Source organism: Alligator sinensis, unplaced genomic scaffold, assembly GCF_000455745.1.
Source record: "Alligator sinensis unplaced genomic scaffold, ASM45574v1 scaffold900_1, whole genome shotgun sequence".
Lineage (NCBI taxonomy): Eukaryota > Metazoa > Chordata > Crocodylia > Alligatoridae > Alligator > Alligator sinensis.
In genome coordinates this window covers 307396-317199 of record NW_005842882.1, presented here as the reverse complement: position 1 = coordinate 317199, position 9804 = coordinate 307396, and the positions used below count along the sequence as shown (strand labels likewise).

Genomic DNA, 9804 nt, shown 5'->3' with positions numbered 1-9804 from the left:
CCTTGGTTTTCGCTCCCCCCCCCCCCCCTAGCCTCCACCCAGATGGGGGATGTAATATAAGAGTACCTGAGATTTGATACTGCGATGTACAAAAGGATCAGCATAGCAGATGAGTGAACAACAACCTTTCTGTTGAACCCTTTTAACTTCAGAACAAGTGGGTGGTGGTATACTATGAAGCTGAACGTGCGGGGACGGAATTGTGCAGTGTAATGGAAGCAGAGCTAAACTCACTCCACTTGAAAGAACTCTGCTGGTCAGTTTAACAGTGGGACAAAATGGTTCATGCTGGCAAGTCACTGCCCTCTGCAGTGAGGGGTATGCAGTGGGGCCCCCACCCAGCTGCCAAGAGCCTCATAGCAAGTGCTGTTGTGCATCAGCTTGTTACTACCTAAGACTGTTGTGGGGTGTGGTGGGTGCAGATGGCTCCAATTAATGGAGCTCCAGCCACAAGCCTCCTGGCTTTATAAGAGGATTTGGAGACTCTCTCATCCAGCCCATTTGCAAACTAGAAGGAAATGTCTGTCTGTTGCTAATGGTTCAAACCCTGGAGGGTGCTGGGGAACAGGTCTTGGTCAGCAAGAGTTAATCTTTCTGCTGCCAGCTTGGCATGGATATGCCAGCTGAGCGTTGCCTTAACACTGTCTTGTCCTTCCTACAGTACTATAAGCCCCCTTTTTTCTTTTTCTTTTTTTTTTCCCCCGCCTCCCTGCTTGATCTGTCCTAGGGGCACTTCATTCTGATGCACTCTAGTGTGGGCCAGGCAATAGTTAAATTTATAACTTTTTTTTTTAAACAAATGCCCAGTATCCACTATGAAGCCCAGGTGGAGGGTGTGCTGTACCCCTCTGTTCTGAACCAGTGATTTAATGGCATCTCCCTAGTGTGATCATATGGGCTGTACCCGAGGAGGAATAACTCCTTCAGGCCTTTTAAAAAGGACTTGTGAAGAACAGTTTCACAGATGGTGTCGTATTCATTAAAGTATCAGTCCATGGAAAGATCTAGTGCTTCAGCAGAGTTTGTACAAGTTCAGCCTGGTTGCTACAGAAACTCATCCTATTATAGCAGCACATTGCTGCTTTGCTAAAAGGCTAGTGCAGTCTCTTCATGCATTGATTTGGGTGACATAAGTGGCCTTGGGGATGCAGCAGGTGATGATACCAACATAGTTGGTACTTTCTGACACACTCCTTGGAGGGCAGGCAGTCTGGTGCGGTGCTGGAGACGTGACTGCTCCTTGAGGGGGACAGGGTACTGTCTGCCCACCCTGGTGTCCAGCTTCATGTGTTGGGGGAGTAGTTTTCCATGGGGGCCACCCTGTCTGGATTATCCCTGCAGATAGTGACACTTGCCAGCTGCTGACTCCATGCAGCTTTACTGAGGCTGAAGGTGCAACACTCATGCTGTCCTATTTCAGTGTTAAGTGAGACAGTTGCTGAAGCAGCATTCTTTCATAGGGAGAGTTGTCCCACACAGGGCCTGAAAAGCTGCTCAAGACTGCTTGGGCTCCTATCCTCTTCAGTACCCAAGAATCCCCATGGCTTCCTTCAGTGACCTGTTTGGTGATGCACAGCATTTCAAAGTGCTGACTCTGACCAGGCAGCAGCTGGCCCAGACATCTCCTGCCTTTGGCAGTCTATCCTGTCTTGCTCTTGTTGGTGGCACCTGGAGTAGTTGGTTCATGGGGCTGTACCCAGAAACGACTCGTGATGGAGTCTGACATTCCTTCCAGCTGCAGAGACCAGTGCCGCAGCCTTCGAAACTCATAGCATGCAGAACGCTGCAAGACTAGCTGCTGGATTACTGATTCTGGTTTCTAGATGCTTAACCAGGGCCCTGCAAACAGTACAGCTGAAAGGAAGCCAGTGCCATCCACAATAAAGTTTGCCTAGCACTGGCAGCCAGTGCTTATGAAACTCAATGAGCAATGGTGCTGTGGGACTGAAGGCTGGCGGGTGTCAAGGCAGCTGCACGGTGCTGATATCCAGACCCCACCTGATCAGTTGCCATTGTTCTTTCTCAGACAACTCCCTGCCAAGCCATATTGGCAACGTCTGCAGTGCCTCAGCAGCACTCTGCCATGCAGTGAGACTAAATGGCATTTGTGCTGCCCTGTGGCAAGCTTAAAACCTTCACAGTGCAGGGTAAGAAGATGCTTACACAAAATGAATGTAGGCCATGAGCCCTGTAGAAACCATCATCTGATATTCAGATGGGGAGGGGAAAGGGCCTCTGAATCTGATGCCAGGTAAATGCATCCGGCAAGGGGCTCTCCCTCTGAACACACCTGCTCTCTTTTTAAAGACTGCTGCTAGTATCTATCTGTGCCTGCCTGCCTGGGGGACTTGCCCGTGATCGTTGGAGCATCTCTTGTTCTTTGTATGTGGGCTTGTGACGCACCATGGCGCAGCACTCAAAGCACCAGGCATTTGTCATGCAGCGCTCTGGGAGGGTGCAAGGGTGTGGTCAGAGCTCACCTCGCTCATGAAGGTGGGGACTGAGCACTTTGCAGGCATGTGACTGCTCGTTCTTCAGGGGTCTTGTGCTCCCCCACTTTTGCATGCTCTTACAGTTATTGCTTGAAGGAGGAGGATTAGTTGGGGATTTCAGGTTTATTTGTGGGCTTGTCTCCATCTCTGGAAGAACTGCAGTGGTCTAGTGTCTGTCTTAATCAACCCAAAGCTGTTTCGCTGGAGAAGCCATAGCAGTGTCTGTTTTCACCCCCCCCCCCCCCCAAAAAAAAAAAAAACAAAAAACAAAACAGTGAGTGCCACTAGTGCTGTCTTAATCTAATTACTGGACATCCTGTACCACTGGGTGGCAAACTTGAGTGGAGAGGCAGGAACTGCCACTGGGGCTGGTGTGCTGTAGCTTGCCTTCCTCAGAGCCATGGAAATGGCGTATGTTTAGCTAGAGAAGTGAAATGCTGATATGTCTGCAGCTGTTCCATTGCTTCAGTCTGTTTGTACCTCCCACATCTCAAGTCTCATCCCTCCTCTAGTCAGGCCAATGCAGAGCTTGGGTGGTGGTGGGGAGATCTACGGGCTTCCAAACGTGTTGTGAACTGCCCTATTCAGTGGCTTCTTTCCATTGCGGGGGTGGGGGGTTGCCAGTTAGATCTGCAGAAGTGGCCTGGCCTTCCCTTTGCTACACAAGGCCCAGCAAAGCCTGAAAATAGCCTCATACGGCTGTCAGGTATTGGTGGCAGGGCGCTATCATGATGCAGGGCCAGATTTCCAGCAGGCCACCGCATTGCAATCAGTGGTGCTGCAGCTGATGCTTCGGCACCAAGCCTGGTAGCATTCAGCATCTGGAAACCTGAACCGCAGGCATGATGGGCCGGGCACTGGGGCAGTGTGGAGACCCGAGCCTGTGGGCTGGGAGGGGCAGGCACTGCCAAACACATTTGTGCTGTGCTGCGCTGTGCTGCGCTGCCAGGGCACAACGGTTTGGAAGGTTCCAGCAGTGACTCAGCTGTATAAATCCCTGGGCAGCCGGCTGGAAGGGTAGAAGTGCAAAAAGTTTAACAATCAGTCTAAAAATATTATTGCTGATTTGGTCTCCTGCAGTGTCAGTGCTTGAGTATCGATGAGCTGGAATTCAGGCTCTCCCATCTGATTTCCTTAAATCTGCATGCAGCCTCTGCCAGGTACAGGCTGTGTACGTTAGCCCAAAAAGCAGTCTCTGAGAAACTGTACTGGTATCCCTTTGTGCACTCTGGGCAAGTGTGATACCAGTACCGCTTGCATTGCAGCAGTATCCTGTGGCCTCAGTCAGGGTTAGGCCTGCCTGATTACTAGGCACTGCATAGTGGGCCAAAAATGCAGCTTTTGTTCTGCTATAGCAAGCTCTATTTTTTGTTTGTTTGTTTTCCAGTTACTTGCACCCTGCATGTGATTTGCCCTTTCTGAAAGGGGTGGGAAGGTCCTCATCCCTGAGACCCAGACCTTGGTACATTTTAGTTTGTAGGTCTGACTCTATTGCATTATACAAATACCTGGCATCCTCTCAAAGGCACAGTATGTTGCCCCTGTGCCAGGGAGCGCTGTTGGCCTTGAAGCTGGCCTGTCTAGAGAGAGTTGCTCGAGTCAGCGGCTGCTGCAGACCAAAGCTGCTGCATCTGTTGGCTGTAGGATTTAACTGCCGTCTTGTGGCAGGAAAACAGCACTCGCCCCCACTTCTGCCACTAAAACTGTCAGATGGGGAATACTTAATGGAGTCCCAGAAACCTTTTCTCTTGTGGCACAGGGGAAGGGATGCTGCAGGAAGCACTAGCTGTGTGCACTTGCAGGTACCGCATCCCTTTTTAATGCATTTCCTCTGCTGCTTTAAGATGGGGGTGTGCTGGTTGGGGCACATAGTTTTTGTCCCTTGGAGCCAGGGAAAAGGATGGGATTTTCTGGATTTTTATCTTCTGCCCTTACTGGCAGTGTTCTTCCTGCAGAGCCATGCTCCTGAATGAGCGTGTATCAACACTGCCTTGTTCTAGCTTAGTTTTTTTTTTTTTCCTGAATAATCAGTGACTGTGGCACACAAGCAGGTCTGTGTGAAGGTTTAAATGGGGCTCAGTCTGGCTGGACTCTTGCTGCATGGCATTTGGCCTACAGGTGCCTGGCATGATGAGTAGCACCAAACAGGGTTGGACCAGTGGCCTATCTACTGTCTTGAGCATGGGAATGTGCAAGCAACTCCGTGGACAAACACAGGCTAGTTTACCCATAGGGGAGAGTTCTTTCTCCCTTAAACCAGTCACTAACTGCTGGAATTATCTTGAGCATAGTTGTGGTGTAACTAGGGCTCCTGTCCATACGTGGAACCGTTTTGAATCCAGCTAAGCCTTTGCTCTGCCCAGCAGCGTCAAGTTCGACAGGCTCAGCTGACTGTTTAGTTCTAAACACGCTTCACTAAATGAAACCCCAAGCTGCCTCTGGTATGGGGGGCAAGGGAAGACTGCTGAGTTTATCTGCATGACCAGGTGTGTTAAATACTGTTCTGCATCTCCTCTGAAGAGAATAGGCCTCTTCTACTTAACCTCTCCCCAAGCCTTTGACCTTCCATCTCCAACCTCTGGTTCCTTCCATCTCCCCTGGACATCCATCCCACTCAACAGTGAACTGATGGGTCTGGCTACCAGCTGGGCTTGGCTCTCTTCAGAAATACCCCAGATCTGCTTCTGGCTGACTGGTGCCTTCAAATGAGTTTATTCCACTGACTCCACTCAAGAGTAAGAAATCTCCCTTTTTATATTTGTCACCCTGAACGACTTCCCCTTGTGGAAAAGGAGTGCTGGGACTCTTCATGGGATCCACAAGATTTGGGCTGTGGCAGTTGCTTGTGGTGTTTACCTGGAGATGCCAATTTGTGACTAATTCAGGAAAGTCTTTTCTTGTTGTAGTGTATGTTTAGTTAAATAAGGGACTTCAGAAGTGCAAGTGCTTCCAGCTTGCAGCAGCTTCCACTTCTCTGCTGTTTGGGGCAGCAGCTCTCCTCCCCAGCAAAGCACAGTGGAAGATCATCCCTCTTCAGCTGCACCTAGCTCCAGCCCTAGGTCCACGGTGCCAGACTTCCTAGCGCAGGATAGTGCAGGCTACTTGGTGGAAGAGATATCACTGTAGTCTGCTTCTGTTTGGCTCTTGCTGGGACAGTCCATCTATCCCTCTGCAACAGTGGCACTGCCGCTGCTCATCTTGCCAGGAAGCCTGTTCACTAAGCGCACCATTGTTCTGGCACACTTGGGGACTGAGCTGTGGGATCTCCCTAGGGGACTGTTGCTGGGGAGGGGATGGTGCTGCATCTTGCTCAGCTTTGGTTTTAGAAGCAATTGCTGCTGCTCCCTCCTGCCCTTCACTCCCCCAAGAGTTTGAGGGGCTTCTCTCTACAAGGAATCTGAACAGGTTAATGGACCGATATCAGATTGGCACCAATATTAGAAAAAATAAATAAATAAAAAATTGGCTGTATTGGAAATTGGACTGATGTGGCCAATTAATTTGGCTGATAAATGCCCGTGCGTGTATGCATGCAGCCACAGCGCAGAACGGAGGCAGTGAGGAGCACAGCCTGGCAGCTTGAAGAGCTATGTGCAACTGGTAAGTCTGTGGTGGTGGAAGGGGCATGGGGGGCAGATCAATGTGGCCCCCCCATGCACACATGCACACACCCACGGAGTGGGGCAGGGGCAGATGCTGCCTCACCGGGATGGGGTGGGGCACAGGACAGCTGTGGCTTGTCTGGGGGTATGGGGGAGGCTCCTGCTGCTGCACTTGCCCCGGGGGGCGGGGTCCATGTACCTTGGATCTGCACGGGGTGGGGCAGGTGGGCTGCAGCTGTGTGCTGGAGTTGGGCCTGCATGGGGCTCTTCTCAGCAAGGGCTCATGGCAGGTGGTGGTGGTGCTGGGGGACAGTTACAGGGGGGTATATAGCAAAATTCAGGGTGGCTGCAGCACTACCACTGCCCACCTGAGCCCAGCCCACATGGAGAAAAGCCCGGCACAGCCCCAGCTGCAGCCCATCTGTCCTGCCCCATGCAGATCTGGGACCATGCCCTTCTGGGGTGCACGCAGTGGTGGGAGCTGCCCTGACTCCACTCAAGAGTAAGAAATCTCCCTTTTTATATTTGTCACCCTGAACGACTTCCCCTTGTGGAAAAGGAGTGCTGGGACTCTTCATGGGATCCACAAGATTTGGGCTGTGGCAGTTGCTTGTGGTGTTTACCTGGAGATGCCAATTTGTGACTAATTCAGGAAAGTCTTTTCTTGTTGTAGTGTATGTTTAGTTAAATAAGGGACTTCAGAAGTGCAAGTGCTTCCAGCTTGCAGCAGCTTCCACTTCTCTGCTGTTTGGGGCAGCAGCTCTCCTCCCCAGCAAAGCACAGTGGAAGATCATCCCTCTTCAGCTGCACCTAGCTCCAGCCCTAGGTCCACGGTGCCAGACTTCCTAGCGCAGGATAGTGCAGGCTACTTGGTGGAAGAGATATCACTGTAGTCTGCTTCTGTTTGGCTCTTGCTGGGACAGTCCATCTATCCCTCTGCAACAGTGGCACTGCCGCTGCTCATCTTGCCAGGAAGCCTGTTCACTAAGCGCACCATTGTTCTGGCACACTTGGGGACTGAGCTGTGGGATCTCCCTAGGGGACTGTTGCTGGGGAGGGGATGGTGCTGCATCTTGCTCAGCTTTGGTTTTAGAAGCAATTGCTGCTGCTCCCTCCTGCCCTTCACTCCCCCAAGAGTTTGAGGGGCTTCTCTCTACAAGGAATCTGAACAGGTTAATGGACCGATATCAGATTGGCACCAATATTAGAAAAAATAAATAAATAAAAAATTGGCTGTATTGGAAATTGGACTGATGTGGCCAATTAATTTGGCTGATAAATGCCCGTGCGTGTATGCATGCAGCCACAGCGCAGAACGGAGGCAGTGAGGAGCACAGCCTGGCAGCTTGAAGAGCTATGTGCAACTGGTAAGTCTGTGGTGGTGGAAGGGGCATGGGGGGCAGATCAATGTGGCCCCCCCATGCACACATGCACACACCCACGGAGTGGGGCAGGGGCAGATGCTGCCTCACCGGGATGGGGTGGGGCACAGGACAGCTGTGGCTTGTCTGGGGGTATGGGGGAGGCTCCTGCTGCTGCACTTGCCCCGGGGGGCGGGGTCCATGTACCTTGGATCTGCACGGGGTGGGGCAGGTGGGCTGCAGCTGTGTGCTGGAGTTGGGCCTGCATGGGGCTCTTCTCAGCAAGGGCTCATGGCAGGTGGTGGTGGTGCTGGGGGACAGTTACAGGGGGGTATATAGCAAAATTCAGGGTGGCTGCAGCACTACCACTGCCCACCTGAGCCCAGCCCACATGGAGAAAAGCCCGGCACAGCCCCAGCTGCAGCCCATCTGTCCTGCCCCATGCAGATCTGGGACCATGCCCTTCTGGGGTGCACGCAGTGGTGGGAGCTGCCCTCCCACTCCCCCCAGATGAGCCACAGCTCCATCCTGCACCTTGCCCCAGCTGAGCAGCGTCTGCCCCTGTCCTCATGGTGGGGGGACATTGATCTGCCCCCACACCTTTTCCCTCCCTCCTCCCCTTCCACCAGAACAGACTTGCCAACCGCATGCAGCTGTATCAGAAACCTGATCTGTATCGGCCAATATGCCTCCTTTAAAAATCTGCTATTGGTATCCAGCCCCCAAAATCTGTCAGTGCACCCCTAATTGCTAGGTGATTTGTGTTTTGCATTAGAGGCATGTAAGGTGCAAGATCAAACTTCAATTGTAGGATAAAAATAAGCCCTTGCACCAGGGCATTACCTGTTTCCTGGACTGATGCCTCCTGCATAAGAAGAGATCTGCAAACCAGCAACTTGGTCTTCCATGCTGCCTCTTGACAGACCCAGTACCAGTGCAGGGCAGTGCTTACCCACTGTTGTGGGTAGGGAAGTGCCCTGAATTGAAGCCTGGATGTGCAGGCCCAGCTTCTGGGAAGAGGATAGGTGTGCTGTGGTACCCTGGAAATCTAGTCTGACTCCCCATCAAAGCTGTACAGTTGCATAACACCCTCCCCTAGTACAGAGGTTTAATCCTGATAGCAAGGAGAGGTTGGAAGCTTAGTGCCTGAAGCAGGGTTTCCAGACTCAGTGTCCTGACCTGTCCATTTGAGTGTATCGGGTAATTTCAGCACTTGTTAATCTAATAAACTGTGGCTGTCCTAGTTACTGTTTTGTTAATGGAATTGAACTGTAGTCTAGGTCAGTGACAGTAAGGAGCTACCCAAGTTGCCTTAACGAGAGCTGCAACAGCATATAGACCTCTAGGGGGGTTGTGGCAAGTGCTCTAGTTTAAAAAGCCAGCTGCGGTGTGTACTTGCATTATTCATGATCCCAAGAAAGATGGGACCAGTGCATGCTATAAAATCAATAAATAAAAGAACCCCAAAAAACACTTTAACCCTCTTCAGCCAAGAGCTGCAATTAGCAAGTTGAAGAGTTGCTTGTGGCTTAAGAACTGTGGATGGAGATTACTGTAGCTGAAGATGCAACCAGAGCCAAGCTGCCTGCTTTGTAGTCATGGCCAACTGGGAAGCCTACTAATAAGAATACAGAGCTGTTGGGCAACACCTCCCTTGTACTCCCTTCTTGAGATGGGTTGACTGGGTGTTTGAACACAGGACCCCTCTAAGAGCCTGCCTCTGACACATGATGACAAGGTTCTTTGGGTGAATCTGGTATCTTTTATTAGACCAATTTGTCTAATAAAAGATATCTGATTCACCCAAAGAACTTTGTCTACCTATGTCCTTAGGCCAACATTGCTACAGCCTACACCTCTGCACATGATGGCCCAGTCCTCTTCCCTCCTAGCACTTCATTTCCTTTTTGCTGCACATCAAGCTGTCAGTGTTGCCCATGTGTCAAAGAGGCTAGAAATGTGTTGGAAAAAGCAGTGTGCCACCAGCAACACACAGCTGTTGTGCGTTGCGTTGACTATCAATGTAGAATGTAGTTTGTTTGTGCTGGGTGTCACCTCTAGGCTTTATCCCGACTTGGAGACATCTTGCCAGTCTGAATTATGAGGTACCTATTACAGTAGCACTCAAAATTGGTGGCACTCAACCTTTCTAAAGTGAATGGCCAGCTGCTTGTGGCTGGCTACCACTGGCCTCCAGTAGGGGACAGAGAAAGATGCTACATTGAAGGGAGGAATATCAAAGGAAGAGTGCTTCTGGCCTGCCATAAGGATGGGGTGGAGGGAGAGAGCTTCCGCTAAGCAGTGCCTACTGTGGGGAGGAGGATGCAGGCAGAAATCAGTGGTACAGTG

At 51.2% G+C, this 9804-nt stretch overlaps 1 protein-coding gene across 7 annotated transcripts in view; it reads left to right on the top strand.

Annotated features, from left to right (window-relative positions):
- The window catches only part of CPEB1 (cytoplasmic polyadenylation element binding protein 1), a 73628-nt gene that overhangs the window by 32239 nt on the left and 31585 nt on the right, over positions 1–9804 (top strand). The window lies entirely within an intron of this gene.